Source organism: Sphaeramia orbicularis, chromosome 8, assembly GCF_902148855.1.
Source record: "Sphaeramia orbicularis chromosome 8, fSphaOr1.1, whole genome shotgun sequence".
In the NCBI taxonomy this organism is placed as follows: Eukaryota; Metazoa; Chordata; class Actinopteri; order Kurtiformes; family Apogonidae; genus Sphaeramia; species Sphaeramia orbicularis.
In genome coordinates, this window is record NC_043964.1 from 1848482 (window position 1) to 1865945 (window position 17464).

A 17464-nucleotide genomic window follows, 5' to 3' on the forward strand; every position below is an offset into this window, starting at 1 on the left:
CTGAACTGAAATGAATTTAACATCCTGGACTGTTCATATCTCTGTAATTTTTATATTTCACACATTCCTCCCAGGGGCTGGACTGGACCCTTTGGCCCACAGATCGTATGTTTGACAGCCTGGTTTAGCCACTGTCAGCTCTCTTTACATTTTTTTCTTTCTGTTGCACTAGTGCTGCCTTTGATAAAACTCCCGGGCGCCTCCATAATCTGACCAATCAGCACAGAGCTGCCCAGTAATGGTGGTCCGTGTCCGCTGTCCACTCCTTCTCAGGCTGTGGTGGACCAGAATAACTCCATATTCACAAATTAGCGGTGCTGCTTTTACTGACGGCAGGCGGTGGGTGCTGGGCTCGCTGTAACGTCAGACCTGAACTGTCTGTGGTGGAGCTACTGGAGGTTTCTATAAGGAGAACCCACCGTCCTGGAAACAGCTGGACACTCAGGCACTTTGTATTTTTGGAGCTTTGTAGCTGGCTGCCACTGAGGTTTGGAAGGTTGTCATTATCATAATGTTGGGGTTCGGTGGTAAGAGGACGACTCGGGTCCTCAAAGAAACATTTATGTGGAGCATTTACAGTAGACATGCTTGGCTGTTCCAGTTCTGAAACCAGTTTAACGCGAAGATGATGAAGTTTTCTGACACGCTTGATTCAGACTTTATTTAGTTTTATTCTAAAGAGGCAAAAGGGTTAGCACCTACACGACACAGAGGACCATGTGTCACACAAATGAATGATTTTTGTAACATTTAGCTTTTCAGAAATGACATTAGATTGTTTTATGTAATTGTAAATGATATATTTTTAGTTTTAGATCATTCATCAGATAAAAACAGATAGAAAAGGTGTCACCTAACAAATGTAGACGTTAAATACTAGTAGTAGAAATAATAGATAGATAGATAGATAGATAGATAGATAGATAGATAGATAGATAGATAGATAGATAGATAGATAGATAGATAGATAGATAGATGTACTTTCTATCTATCTATTTCTACTACTAGTATTTAACTTCATTTGTTAGCTGACGCCCTTTCTATCTGTTTTAATCTGTTGAACATGTAGTGGTTCATTGTATCTAAAATAAGGAAGTTTTAAGTCGTTTTTATCGACTACACTTACTCTAGTTAAACACTAAATCTGAAAATTATTTAATTAAACAGAAATAAAGGCAAGACTTTTCAAACCCTGAAGGCAAAATCAAAACTACGGAGCCAAAACAAAATGGACATGCAGATAAAATTAATAATAGTTTTGTGAATTATGTTTGATTTCACACATTCTTTCATCCTGCCTTTTTGAAAATATGTAAAAAAAACTCTAAAACTAAATTAAAACTAGTTAATTAATTAATTAAAACTAGTTAATTCCTCAAAAAAAAAAAAAAAAAAATATATGCACTTAGAAAAGTAATAACAACTCTAAAATCAAAAACCAAACTGGAAGATTAAACAAAAACAGAAAATAAAGAAAATTTTTAAATAATCTTGTATATCTTTATTACAGTGTAGAATTAAAAAAATTCCTAAAATAACCAAAGAGAACCAGACAGAAGCAGGTTTAACCCTTTCATGCATGAATTACGAGAACCTTAGTAAAGATGTTTTTCTTGAGTGTTTTTATTCCTCCTTACTCAAGAAAACAAAAAAACAATACGATGGATTTTTTTTCATGTAGTTAAAAAAATGTCCATGCATTTAATTTTTGAAGTAAAGAAATGTGTGTTTTAAAACCCAATATCAGAAAGTACGGAAGAGGATTAAAGCCACTGGAAAAAAATACAATAAACTAAGGTCCAATATGTATTTGTTTTTATTATTATGAGAAAAAAAAGTCAGAATTCCGAGATTAAAGTCAGAATTCTGAAGAAAAAAGTGGAATTCGGAGTTTAAAGTCCAGTGGCCCTAATGTTCCGTAAGAAAGTAAAATGAAAACAATGAAATAAAAACATTTTTAATGCTGCAAATCTGATGTTTTCTCACATCTGAACATATTCTAGTCCTAGTTATTACTCGTGTCATGGAAATAACATGCAAAAAAAAACCCAAACCTTTGTGTCTTACAAATACCAGGTGATTTCCACTCAAACCTGTCGGTGCAGATCAGGTTTATGAAGAACAGCAGTGACAGTACTGGTCTGAATGTACCTGTATTATTATGGGATGGTGCATTAGTGTCCACTGTGTTGGCTGATCTGGAACTAAACCAACAAAATCTATGAATGAACAAGAGAACAGCTGCAGAAGAACTGACCACTGGAGTGACCACTGGAGTGACCAGTGTGCATGAAAGGGTTAAATGAGGTCAGAATGAGGTGAAATATAACTGAGATGTTTCTAAACGGAGCAGACTGAGTAACAGTTGTGTGACCTCCTTCAGAGAACGTACAAAGGCCTTTTATAGAACTTCCCTCTGATCTTATAGGACGGTTTTAAACCCTGTAACTAGTGGTTGACGCTGTTGTCTTTCTCTGTGTAAGAACACAGATCATGGAAGGTAACACACCCAGAATAACCCCCAGATGAAATGACAGCGCTCCGCAGCCTCATGCTACTCATTACATAGGAGGGTTCCAGACTCACTGCTGCTGCCATCGCCAACGAGGCGGCATCTGAGGCCACGCCCCCCTGATGACATCACTAACCACACCCTTCAGTATATAAGTGTGTGTGTGTGTGTGTTCCCTTAGTTTATCCACAGGAGGTTTTTCCTGATTCTGTCATACGAAATGCTTGATTCACTTTTATGCAGAAACACAGAATAAAGGTGGATGTTGTCATACACTGTAAAAAAAAAAAAAAACTCGTTAAAAAAAACGGTAATATGGTCATATCTGATGACCATGAAAAGATGAAGAACTGTATTTTACACCAGTCACTGACATGTGTGGCTAGAATGAGTGGATTGAAAAGTATTAAACATTATAGATGAGAAGATGCTTAAAAAGAAAACAAACGCTATCCACTGTAAAGGACATTCCATAAAAAAAATGTATCTGAAAAAACTGTTGCATCATGCTGTTTCCTATCAAGGTGATTATTTAATGTTAAAAAAAAAAGACGTAACTTTTACTTTCCTGGGTCTCTCAGCTAGGGATGGAACCATATGAAAATTTCATATCACAGTTATTGTGACCAAAATTATCACAGTTCTCATTATTATCGTGGTATTATGGAAATTGGGCTCAAAATGTTCAACAAGTACTGATACACACACTGAAATAATTTAACCAAGTTGTAATTTGAAAAAAAAACAAAAAACAAATACAATAACAGTCCCACTGTCCCTTCTGTGTCAGAAACATTCACATATTAACCCTTAGTGGTCTGAGTCTATTCTGTCTGTTTTTCAGTCCTTTTGATTTGGCCTTTATATACTATAGAAACAAATGTTTACTATACCCATGTTTGGATCTGTTTTTTCAGCACAACTTCATCTATATCATCTGTCTGTTATTTTTTCACTTTAACCTACTATAAAAACACAAAAGGACAAAAAACACAAAAATATAAAATCTGATTTGAAAAATGTATATAATTTATTGCATAACTAACACACAGATGCTTAACGACTCTTTTCACAGACTTTAAAAGTGAATATTGGTTCCAAATTTTAGATATAGAAAATTAAAATTGTAATAAATTCAAACTATACTCAAATATTTGACATAAAAGCAGATCTTTCCATAGGGTTTTTTCCCCTAAAAGTGTGGTAATCAAACACAGTTATCATGAGAATTAGAATTTAAACGGTAATACTAACTCTGTGATTTTACTGCTGTTATCGTTATAGCGGTAACGGTTCCATCCCTACTGTCAGGTTACAGTTCCATACCAGTCAAACTCTTATGTGTTTCTGTTTCTCCACAGCAAGCGTCCAGACCCACCTTTTTTGCCAGGAAGTTTGAGGCCAGCGTCAGTCAGGACATTATCAGCCAGTTGGACTCCTACCTGTTCGGTGCGTACGCCTCAGGCACCCCCGGCCTTCAGGCCTACTGGGAAAACATCTACGAGCAGGAGACGGACGGTCCGGCCGGCCTATCAGACGCAGCGCTCAGCCACTACCACGCCTTTGCTCGTATGGGACTGTCCCGCGCCGCCAGCTCGCTCCAGGGACATCCCAAAGACAACAGCTGCAGGTAGACAACCAGACACACCTGGACCTGCAGGAGGCCAGTTCAGGAGGATCACACAGGGTTCCTGAGGCTTCTTTATTTTAACAACCAACACTTTTAAAGTACCAGCTTAGTTTGGAGTTATTTGCAACATTAACCCTTAGATCAGGCCTGTCAAACATGCGTTCCACCAAAGGTTCCAGTCCGACCCCTGGGATGCATTTACAAAGTGTCTAAATTCCACAGTCCAGGCTGTGGAACTCATGTTAGTGTGGGTTCCACATCCAGACCAATCTGATCTACAGTCCAATAATAACAGCAGAAGAACCCACACAGAAGAATGACTGCAGATTTACTACTGGGTTTGAGAAAGTAATATTACATTATGTCTGTAAATAATGACAACTTCAAATTTTTATCTTTGTTTTAGAGCAAAAAATCACATTAAATTATGAAAATATTTACATTTACAAACTATCCTGAAACAATAAAATGTGACCAACCTGAAATGTCTAAAGAAAATTCAGCCCAGTTTTAACATTTTCCTCCCTGTTCCTCAGTGTTTAGTGTCTTTGTAGATCTGATCCAGAATGCACATGGACTAATGAGAAGTGGAGGAATAATTGTTAAAATTGCACTGATTTTTCTTAAGAAATTTCAGTTTTTTCTGGTTATTCACATCTTTTTTGTTTGAATAGTTTATAAAAGTAAGTATTTTCATAATTTAATGGGGTTTTTTGCACTAAAACAAAGACAAAAATTTGGAGTTGTCATTATTTATAAGTTATTCTGTTGTTATTTTACTGGTGCGGCCCACTGCAGATCAAATCAGGCTGAATGTGGGAAAGAAAATGAGTTTGAGAACCCTGCCTTAGATGCATGATTGTCTGGACCCTCCACTCGTCCATAAATGGGTCAAAAATGACCCATCTTAAAATCACTGTTTTTTTTTTTTTTTTTTGCCACTTCTGTCATTTTGTCATAGACTTAGACAAACTTTATTGATCCAGGACAGAAATTACTTGGTCACAGTAGCTCAGTTGCATACAGAAACACTAGCAAAAAAGCAAAAACAAAAGGAAAGTAAGTGTGTAAAGACAAAAGCAATAAATATGAATAGAATACATTAATAAAGCAGGAAAAAAAAGATGAGCATATGTACAAATGTACAGGAAATAGAAGTAAATATACACTATATACATACAGGTGTGCAGTCATGTTAAAAATAACCATTTGTATTATATTTTGGTCCACAGAAGTATGATTTCATGTCTGAAATATTTTTTTATTTTTATTTTTTAAGCATTTTAACCATTTTAAAATGCTTTTTCTTAAAATTTGAAAATTTTAAAAGCAAAGCATATAGGGGGGGGGGGGGGGGGGGGGCTGGGGGGGGGCTGAAAAGTTCACAGCCTGACTAAGAAGAAGTTACTGCACAGCAGTGAAACTGTGCATACATTAAATTCAACCTTTCCTGACACTAACTGCATGGAAACCCACATTGGATAAATAATTTAGGACTTTGAACAGTAGTACTACAGACATTTCATGAAAATTCTTGCTTTTCACCCCCCCCCCCCCCTTGAATTCCTCTTCCCAGTTTTGCACAGTTGTTAAACCTGGAGCATCAGCCCCTACAGACACCATGTCAGCAGGAATGTCCTGGGGGGCTAAACCCTTTTTCTGCACACATTTGATAAGACCACAGTGCCACGGATGGTTCACCACATGTCTGTAGTCCTACTGTTCAGAGTCCTACATTATTTATCCACCGTGGGTTTATGTGGAAGGAAACCATGCAGTTAGTGTCAGGAGGTTGAACTGAATGTCTGCACAGTTTCACTGCTGTGGAAGAACTGCTTCTCAGTCAGACTATGAACTTTTCAGCCCCCCCCCATATAGTATTGAATATATAGTATTTAACTGCAATAAAACAGTGTCATCATCCATTTAGTGAGTGACTGAGTCCTTTGGTTTTACTGTTGAATGAATGAATGTAGAACGAATCACAGGTTCAGATGAAATTCTGTTGTAAATGAATGCAGCTCATTTTGACCCACCTATGGAAGCTTGGGGTTGTGATACAAAAACTACAATTTTATACAATCTATAAAAGATAAGTTAGACATTTAAATGGCATGATGTCAATAACATGTTTTTTGAGGAATACCTGGAATATGAAAACATCATTACAAAGATATTGCAAGAAAACAGCCTCACCTGCTCTACTTTGACCCACTTATGCATCTAAGGCTCAACACAGTTCCACTCCAGAAAACTGTTAAACTAACTCAAAAAGGATCAGATTGAACCAAACCCTCTAAACCACATGTAGAGCAAACACACCAGGATGCAACATGCAATCTACAGGATCAATAAGCTCCTCCCTCAGGCACATACAGCGTTCGGATGCTCTGATCTAATGTCATCTGGCTGTGTGTCAGTGTCAGCGTAGACTGGGCTTGTGTGTCCGCGCAGTGAGTTAAGGTTGGACTGGCTGGTGAGGAGTCAGTGTGACTTTACCTCCTTCTAGATCATAACTCTGCAGTATCATTCTGAAAACACACAAATTCAGACAGAGGGTCAGATGAGGCTGAACTCAGTCTGAATGTCCAGCTCTGTAGGAGTCATAGGAGTAGTTCAGGGACATCTGTAGAACACACAATCACAGAACGACAAGAGCTTCTGAAAGACTTAGAGTTTTTCTACTGGCTCTAATAATGAGAAAGGAACGCTTAAAAAAAAAATCTACATTTAAGTGTTGACTATATTTAGACTATTTTGTCCTCTTTTTCTAGTCGTCGTTCTGTCCTTTCCCACAGGGACCTGGAGCCCTGAAGCCTCTTAAATCTACCTGAGTTCCCAGACAAAAAGCAGAATTCTACAGCCGGTGTTACTTTGGCCTTTTCATACTTTATTTTAGATTCAAACTGACAAAGAAAGTAACTCATCCACTTTTATGAGGCAAAGTCACCGCCTCGTGACTCCCCCAGTTGTGGGTGATAAATTGGCTCCAGTTTGACCAGTTGGAAAAGGAATGAGGTGTGGAGAACGTGACCGGACAGGTGGACTGAACACCTGCCTAGAGTTAGTGACGAATTTCAGAAGAGTCGCACAAAGGGAAAGCAGAGTGGAGGTGTTTTCAGCGATAAAATCTACATCCTACACATTTACTGAAATCTACAGAAAATTTATATCCCAGAATTTATCTGAAGTAGTGAAACATCCAGTCCTTATCTGTAGTTTGAACTATTACATCAGAAAATATTTAAGACTACAAAATTTCCTAAAAAAAAACTTCCTCAGTTTTGCACAAAAATGCCTTATGCTCTCTTGGCAGTTGATGGAAAAAGGGCTGTTGATATTTTTCTGTTTCCTATGACCAGGTAAGACAGGTTTTATTCATCACATGCACAGTTATTCATAGGACAATACACAGTGAAATGTATTTCCACACCTGCAGCCAATAGTAAAATAGAAATTACACATGTAACACACAAGATAAAAAAAAACATATATACATACACTGTAAAAAAAAAAAAAAAATCCTGTTGTTTTTACAGAAAAAAACTGGCAGCCATGGTTTCTAGAACAATACTGTAAAAAAAACACATCCAACTGTAAACATATTTAAGGAGTAACATGTAGATTTAACCGTTTAAACGTGTAGATTTAACACTGGATTTAAATGGTAAATGGACTGCACTTATTCAGTGCATTTTCTCCACCTTCATGTTGTCCAAAGCCACCAGGTCAGTTTAGGTTCAGTGTCTTCCATGGACACTTGGACATATGGACAGTCGGAACCAGGATTGGAACCACCAACCCTTTTGGTTATTGGACGAGCCGCTCTACCAACTCTACCAACCCAGTCATTTACACATTTAAAATGGTACATTGTAAATGTTTGCTTTTTTTTATAACTTTTTTAGTAAACAAAAAAAAAATCAAATATGCCGTTATTTCAACATTATGGTCTTTGCAGTTTAAACGGCACCACATTGTTTTTCAATTGACAGTTTTATTTTCTAAAAACAATACAAACCCATCATTTCTACATCCAAATCTGCTTTTGTTCACATACTCTTCCTGTAAAAACTACAGCTATATTTGATTTAATCGTTAACACAAAAATCTTTTCAAATAAACAACTTTGCATCGTATTGTCACTTATAGTGTTTTTATGTTGCGATTTTAAAACTTTTTGGTGTTAATTCTACAGTCATTTTTTACAGTGTATATAAATGTACATCTATAAAATGTCAGCTTAACTTTCCGGTGTCCAGGTGAGCAGATTACGCACACTTTGCACTTCATGTTATGAAAGGTTGTAGTATTTTTCACAGTTTGTATTAGGTCATAACTCAAAAACTGTTCATTTTTGCATGATTTTTTTCAATTCTGACCCAGCCACTAAAATAACCACATTGTAAACAAAAAAAATTTATACAGTAGAGCCCTTCTTCAAAGTGAGTAAAAAAATGCACATTGGTTAATATGCATTATAATTTTTTGTGCTAAATCAAATGTTAGAAATTGTGTCAATGTTGCTGTTAATCCTTGACATGTGCCAGGCTGCAAAAAAAAAGTAATCCAATTTTTATGTACTATATTGAAATAAAAAAGATAAAGTTTGTAGATTTTTTTAAATTTAAAAAAATATGGTTTGTTTACATTAAGAACATGGCATTTAAAGGGTTAAAATATGACCCCTCTGAGGGGTTAAAAGCTCTAGCACATACTAACAACAGGCTAACACGTTACATTACTGACCAATAAACTTTGAAATCTATATTTTTGGAGCATAAGGACTGTAAATATTGTTCCATAAGTAACACATTTGGTTCATTTGCACCATGTCAACGGCTGCTTTACAAGTTTAGATTCATATTAAATTTCCACAAATGCAGCAGCGCAGCATGACTTCCAGTGTAACAGATAAGACTGAGGTTTCTTTGCAGAAGTCACACGTGTTTTCCAGTTGAAAAGATCAGGTTCATGTGATTTAAAGACTTGGGTTAGATTAGATTTGGGTCTGTCTGAATGAGACGCATGTGAAGATCCTTTCCGTTAAAGGTACATACAGTTTGACTACTTACACTGTTCTAGCCGCTGTCGGAAGAATTTCAACTGGACTGAACATTGGTTTGTCTTTATTCACCATGTTCACTCAGATTTAAGCAGCAGGTATAAAAACACCAGATGTCACAGTGATCTTCCTCTGAACCATTTGTTCAGGTGATTATTAACTGTACGTCTTATTCCACTCTGTACGGTCCTGATAGGAGACAGAAGCGTTTCAGTCTGAACCTGTTGATTCTGTGTCTTCATCTACACTATATGGACAAAAGTATTGGGACACATTGAATTCAGGTGTTTGTTTTTCTAACAGGGGTCTGGGATAGAAAATAATACTGCAAATGTCATGATATAGTTTTATGTTGTGATAAATATCATGGTATTGGTTAGTTTGGTTTAAATTGTTACCTTTGCTTCCAGAATGCCTCAGAGATGGTTTTTACTGAATTTCTCCCAGCATTGATTTTGTTTTTGTTTTGTTTTGTTTTTTTTTAATCCATAACTATGATTTTAAATGTTCTACCTTTTAGATTTCTAAAATATTTTACATGCTTAATGTTTATGTCTCAAGTCAGTATGAACAGGACACTTCACAGCTGTAGCCATGATGTGTCCCAATATTTATGTCCATATAATTTATAAACATCAATATTTCCTTACGCTTTAATGGGTAATTTTTCTTCCTCAGTGAGATGTGAAGAAGTAGATGGTTAGTTGTGCTAGAAAATGATTATTTTTCAGTCATAGCAGGAAAAAATATTTTAGAAATTTAGAGGCAGAACTTTGAAAATCATCGTCATGGATTAAAAATGAAACTAAACAAGAAAAGCACTCAGAGGACGCAGACCTCCGCCAAGACAGATCTGCCCCCCCACTCGATCACCACCAAAATTTAATCATTTCTTCCTTGTGCCAGTATCAATATTTCCTGAAAATTTCATGAAAATCTGTCCTTAACTTTTTCAGTTCTCTTGCTACAAACAAACACACAAAGCAGTGATCACAATAGCTCCAGGTAGAGGAAATCAGTGTTGAGTGAAATTCAGTCCAAACCACCTCTGAGGCATTCTGGAAGCAAAGATAATAATTTAAACCAAACTAACAAATGTAATGATATTTATCCTAATATAAAACTATATTCTGACATTAGTCATTTTTATTTTGTATCTCAGACCCTGTTAGAAAAGAAACACCTGAATTCAACGTGTCCACATACTTTTGTCCATATGTTTACCTGTGGGTGCAATAAAACACTGTATAATCATGTGACTGTTAGTTCTGTATTAGGGATGGAACCATATGAAAATGTCATATCACGGTTATTGTGACTAAAATTATCACAGCTATCATTATTATCGTTGTATTATTGAAATTGTGCTCAAAATGTTCAAAAAGTACTAATACACACACTGAAAGAATTTAACCAAGTTGTATTTTTTTTAAAAAATCAAGTAATAGTCCCACTGTCCCTTCTGTGTCAGAAACATTCACATATTAACCCTTAGTGGTCTGAGTCTATTCTGTCTGTTTTTCAGTCCTTTTGATTTGGCCTTTATATACTATAGAAACAAATGTTTACTATACCCATGTTTGGGATCTGTTTTTTCAGCACAACTTCATCTATATCATCTGTCTATTATTTTTCACTTTAACCTACTATAAAAACACAAAAGGACAGAAAACACACACAAAATATATAAAATCTAATTTGAAAAATGTATATAATTTATTGCATAAATAACACACAGATGTTTAACGAACCTTTTCACAGACTTTAAAAGTGAATATTGGTTCAAATATTAGGTATAGAAAATTAAAATTGTAATAAATTCAAACTATACTCAAATATTTGACATAAAAGCAGATCTGTACATAGGGTTTCTTCCCCTAAAAGTGCAGTAATCAAACACAGTTATCATGAGAATTAGAATTTAAACGCTAATACTAACCGTCTGTGATTTTACTGCCATTTATTGATATACCGGTAATCGTTACATCGCTATTCTGTAGATTTTTTGTTGACGATGGCTGTCTGTGCAGAGGAGAGGACGGGCAGATAACGTGTCTGTGAGTAACTGCCCCCACGGCTGTTTGTGGACGTTCACAGGTCCAAATTAAATATGAAGATAAGGCAGACTTGTCCTCAGGCACAATCAGGCTTCAGTTTGAGCGCAGACTGGATTTTTCCAGCTCTGTGTGTGTGTGTGTGTGTGTGCGTGTGTGTGTGTGTGCAGGTGTGTGTGTGTGTGTGTGTGCGTGTGTGTGTGTGTGTGTGTGCGTGTGTGTGCGTGTTTAGGTGTGTGTGTGTGTGTGTGTGTGTGTGTGCGTGTGTGTGCGTGTGTGTGCGTGTTTAGGTGTGTGTGTGTGTGTGTGTGTGTGTGCGTGTGTGTGCGTGTTTAGGTGTGTGTGTGTGTGTGTGTGTGTGTGTGTGTGTGCGTGCGTGTGTGTGTGTGTGGGGTGGAGACCCACAGTAGGTACAAGGAAGTGCTTGTTGGAGTTGGGGTGTGGGTTGGTGGCTGATGGGTGGGGGCAGCTTTATGGGAAGTGCACAGAGGAGGGGGGGGGGTCTGAAAAAGGAGCGGTGTGTTGAGCAGACCTGTGATTTTACACCACGTCTGCACTCGTGGACAGGGGTTTCAAACAGAGACTGCATGTCAGACATGGTTCCTTTTACAGCAGCGCTCTGAGTCCAGTGTTTTCTCAGACTTTGTCCTTCTGGGATGTTCACTGTTAGACCCCAGAAGTGGAGCTGACTTAAAAAATCTGAGGTAACCCACTGCCTTAAAAAATGTAAGTAATGAGTCATGAAAACTTGAGTGGATTCAACTTAATTCACTGCTTGTTTTGAATGGAATTGCTGTTTTAAGTCCAACGCACTAAATGACAAGTTCATTTAACTGAACATTTGTTGCAATGTCAGTTGCTTTGTATAACACTGGTCAACAACAAATGTATTGTTTCAGTTTTTTGAGCTGATTTAGGATCATTTTGGTGCTGAATCCAAAAATCACATTAATTTTGCTCAGTCAGGTCAACTTTCTGAACTATGCTCCATATTGGCTTTTTAACATTTGTGCTTACATTTATGGGCATTTTCACATCATATGATACAAAATTCTTTCATATTTCTTGCAATAAATGAATTCTGAAGATTTGACTTTTGCCAATTTATGATTAATGTTTTTTTTTAATATTACAGGTGAATGAAATGGCTTCGACTAGAAGATCTGGCAAAAATAAGCCTGATGTATTCTGCTCCATCTGCGCTGAATACACCATTGTACCTAACAGGAATCCTGTTAGAAAATGATTTTTTTTCTCTTAAAAGCTATTTTGGGTGAGAACTATATAAAAAAATCAACTGATAAAGTCACAAAAATGTAATCAAATTTGTGAGAAGATCAAATTAGCAAAAAAACCTGACCTGACTGAGAAAAACAGATGTCATTTTTGGATTTAGCGGTGCAAAATGGTCTGAATTCAGTTGAAAAAACCTAGACAACTTGGTAACCCAGTGTAATCATTAGACTGAATATCATCAGTTCACTGGACTCAATTCCAAGTTGATTTAAATGAAAATCTTTTGTAATATAAATTGCTTTGAATAATTGTTCAGTCTTATATATTGTAGCGTGGATGGAAGTTAAACAGGAAGTTAGCTCAGTGTAATTTACCAGTACGGGAAGTGCTTATAATTTGGCAAAGCATTAAGATTTCTATTGAACAAGAGCAGTCCTGTGTGAACAGTAAACCCACAGTTGTTCCTGTGGCTCTGACTCCTGCTGCAGCTGGACAAATACACAAAAACTAACCCAAAAAGGCCAAGAAACACTGACACACACACATTCAGTCCACGTGAACACTAACAGCACAACCCACTGAAGCCTGCACAGAAAAACAACACATTTACAACAGCAGCAACAATACCCACAATGCACTGCACAGATACAAAGGTGTGGTCAGGACTCAAACTGAGGGATTTAAATCCATTCAGCTGAAACTGTTTCATACTTTGGACTGTGTCTGCAAATGAGTAGAATATTCTGAACATTTAGTAGTAATGGAATCAAACTGAAATCATGTAAGTACATTGTAATTAAAGTATTTTAGTGAATACAAAGTCCAGGCTTACAGTGTATAATCAGATGTATAAGCAGATGTATAATCAGATGTATAAGCAGATGTATAAGCAGATGTATAATCAGATCTATAATCAGATGTATAATCAGATGTATAATCAGATCTATAATCAGATGTATAATCAGATGTATAATCAGATGTATAAGCAGATGTATAAGCAGATGTATAAGCAGATGTATAATCAGATCTATAATCAGATGTATAATCAGATGTATAATCAGATGTATAAGCAGATGTATAATCAGATGTATAAGCAGATGTATAAGCAGATGTATAATCAGATCTATAATTAGATCTATAATCAGATGTATAATCAGATCTATAATCAGATCTATAATCAGATGTATAAGCAGATGTATAATCAGATGTATAAGCAGATGTATAATCAGATCTATAATCAGATGTATAATCAGATGTATAATCAGATCTATAATCAGATGTATAATCAGATGTATAATCAGATGTATAAGCAGATGTATAATCAGATGTATAATCAGATGTATAATCAGATCTGTAATCAGATGTATAATCAGATGTATAATCAGATGTATAAGCAGATGTATAATCAGATGTATAAGCAGATGTATAATCAGATGTATAATCAGATGTATAAGCAGATGTATAATCAGATCTATAATCAGATGTATAATCAGATGTATAAGCAGATGTATAATCAGATGTATAATCAGATGTATAAGCAGATGTATAATCAGATCTATAATCAGATGTATAATCAGATGTATAAGCAGATGTATAATCAGATCTATAATCAGATCTATAATCAGATGTATAAGCAGATGTATAATCAGATGTATAATCAGATGTATAAGCAGATGTATAATCAGATCTATAATCAGATCTATAATCAGATGTATAAGCAGATGTATAATCAGATGTATAATCAGATGTATAAGCAGATGTATAATTAGATCTATAATCAGATGTATAATCAGATGTATAATCATGCATTGTACTTTTAACCACTTCAATCTGAGGTCTAAGTTGGGCATTTTGAACATACATTACCCTTCTATTTTGATTTTTTTTTTCTTTTTTTCTTCTTCTATGGAACAGAGTGTACCATAATTAAGCATTATACCAGGGGTGTCAAACATAGGGCCCGCGGGCCAGAACTGGCCCTCCGAGGGGTTCAATGGGGCCCACAGGATGAATGTCCCAGTGTACGACCCTGAAGATTAGGGCTGTTAGAAAATATCAGTTCTGCAATATATCGTGATATTTCATTTCACAATACAGTATCGATATTAAAAAGTCCTGTATGGATATTTGTAGGTGTTTATTCAAATGCAGATATGGTGGAGGTTCATTTTAGTTTTTCTTTTTTGTTTATATTTCACACTCTTTTATTCAATAATGTTTGTTCCTTTGTTGGGATTGAACTCAAATCCTGTTCTGATGTTAGTTGTGAACTAATAGAATCTGAACATTTGAACAGGATCTGAAACTGGAATGTCTGGAAAACAGAATTTCAGTTTGAACACAGTTGGAACATTTGCTGATAGAACATTAGATCCTGTTGGGATCAAATACAAATGTGTTTAGGATTTGTGCAGATTTCTGATGGAATTCAATTCTTCAAGAAAATAATCATTTTTAAAAAAGAAACAAAAAAAATGGCCTTTTTAACAGTACCTTGATATATCACGATATATCGCATCGTTATCTTAATATTGTGATTTATGTCGTGTTGCCAGATCCTTGCTGATACACAGTCCTACTGAAGATACTAAGTCAAGAGTGTCACTGAGTTTTTCAGTTGTTTTGATCCTAAAGTTAAATTCTATATTTTCGGTTCCAGATGCCTGGTACTAAATGTGTTGTGTGTTTGTAGATCTGCTGTGAGCTGTGATGCACATTGGGTTTGTGGTTTTTGTTTCTCAGGTACGTGGCCATGAGCCACCCGGTGTCGGTCCATCTCTACTTCCTGTCGGACCAGTTCCAGGGCTACCTGGTGCGTCACGTGGCCACCAATCGAGCCTCGACCCAGCTGGAGACCCTGGAGACCTGGGTGGCCTCCAAAGACCACTTCAGCCTGGCCAGCCCCCCCCACCCCACCAACCGACTGCAGCACGTCCAGGTCAGACTCACACTGGACTAGAATGGAGTGGTTTACATGTGTGTCCTGTTTACGTTTAGGACAGTTAGATGGAAATGAATACTGTCCAAATACAACCATGTAAATATTAAATTATATCATGTATGTTAAAGTATTCATTTAAAAAGAAGAAAACAGATGAAATGAAGCAGAAAAAGAATCAAATAAAAGTAGAAGGATCATGAAACACTGAAGGATTCAAACTAAAGCATTTCAGTGGCAGGAGTAGGGCTGTGTACGGGCAAGAATCTGGTGATACCACACAAATCACAATACTGTTAAAAGGCAGTTTTTTATTGGTTTTGTTTCTTTTTTAAAAGATTATTTCCTGGAAGAATTGAATTCTAGCAGAAATCTGCCCAAATCCTAAACACATTTGTATTTGATCCCAACAGGATCTGATGTTCTATCAGCAAATGTTCAAACTGTGTTCAAACTGAAATTCTGTTTTCCACACATTCCAGTTTCAGATCCTGTTCAAATGTTCAGATTCTACTAGTTCACAACTAACATCAGAACAGGATTTTTGTCCCAACAAAGAAATTAACATTTAGAGTAAAAAAAAAATCTGCATTAGCATGCTAGATTTCAAAAAATGTTCCAAAGGCAGACTGTAGGATTTGTGTAAAAATAAAATGCCTTCATTAGTTCATGGCAGTCTTTTAAAATACAGCCAACGTGTTGCGACCTCTGGTCTTCATCAGGACTTTTTTCAGTCCTACAGTGTGCCTTGAGAATATTTTTGTAAATCTAGCATGCTAATGCAGATTTTTTTTGACTCTAAATAACCAGACACACCACAAGTTTCCAAAGAGCACCTGTGGATAATCACCAAGAAGACCCAGCAGCACTTCCACTGTTGGATTAAAGGAACGAACATTATGTAGTAAAAGAGTGTTAAATAATAAATAAAATAGAAACAAAAAGCAAAAATGAACCTCCACAATATCTGCATTTGAATAAATACCTAAAAATATTGATACAGTTCTTTTTAATATTGATACAGTATTGTGAAATGAAATATTGTGATATATTACAGAACTGGTATTTTCTTACAGCCCTAGGCAGGAGTTAAATGATGAAACACAGACTGTATTAAGAATTCATAAACATCTTAGCAAATAAGGTCGACCGTTAAATATGCTGATCAATGGACTGTTGAAATTAGGCAGATACAGGTGACAAAAAAAGAAAATAAGCAAAATAAAGAAGTACAGAGTCCTTACACTTGTTTATGGAATAACTGCCTTTGGATCAGACCGTTTATAAAGTAAAGTGTGAGAAACTAAAAGTAACATATAAGGAAAAAGGTTACCAGTTAAACTGAACTGAAATAATGTAACACAAACCTGGCATTTTATTTATGTATGCATATGATTTTTTTTTTTTCGAGAGGGATTCTTTTTTCTTTTCCTCTTTTCACCTGTTCATGTTTTTTTTTTTTTCATGTTATTTTCCAGTTTTGATGCTTTCACAGTTCATTTTTTATGCCTGTATCACCACCTGAAGTCTTGACCACAGGCTGTTATCACTTATGAGAAACACGAAAAGAAGGTGTTCACTAAGTTTGGAGGAGTTTAGGGAGAGTTTGAGTGAAACAGTTTGACTCTTACCTGACTAAAACTTTAGCCAAATGAAGATAAAAGCAACTTGGAGAAACAGAAATTGGCACACAGATAATGAAATGATCTAAGGTCAACATGTATAATCTGAATAAAATCTGCTTTTCTGCATCATTAAAATAACTAAGCTTTTATCAGAGTCATCTCTAAAATAACCTTATGTTTTAATAAATGTGTTTTTTCTCACTGGTCCAATAATGAATTTTTGAAACTAATCTTTGTATCTGCCTTTGAACTGTGCTGATTGTACAGATCTGCTGAGTTTAATGTATGTGAAGCATCCATGTTTTAGATGTTGGAGCTTTTTTGCAGCTCGTTGAGTCTTCTGTTCTCATCCATCGACAGCATGATTATCAACAGGATTCATGTGTCAGTGCAGTGATGACTTC

The 17464-nt window shown here is 36.0% G+C and overlaps 1 pseudogene; it reads left to right on the top strand.

The window, feature by feature from the left end:
* Positions 1-17464, top strand: part of LOC115423359 (xylosyltransferase 1-like) — an 81064-nt pseudogene that overhangs the window by 48183 nt on the left and 15417 nt on the right.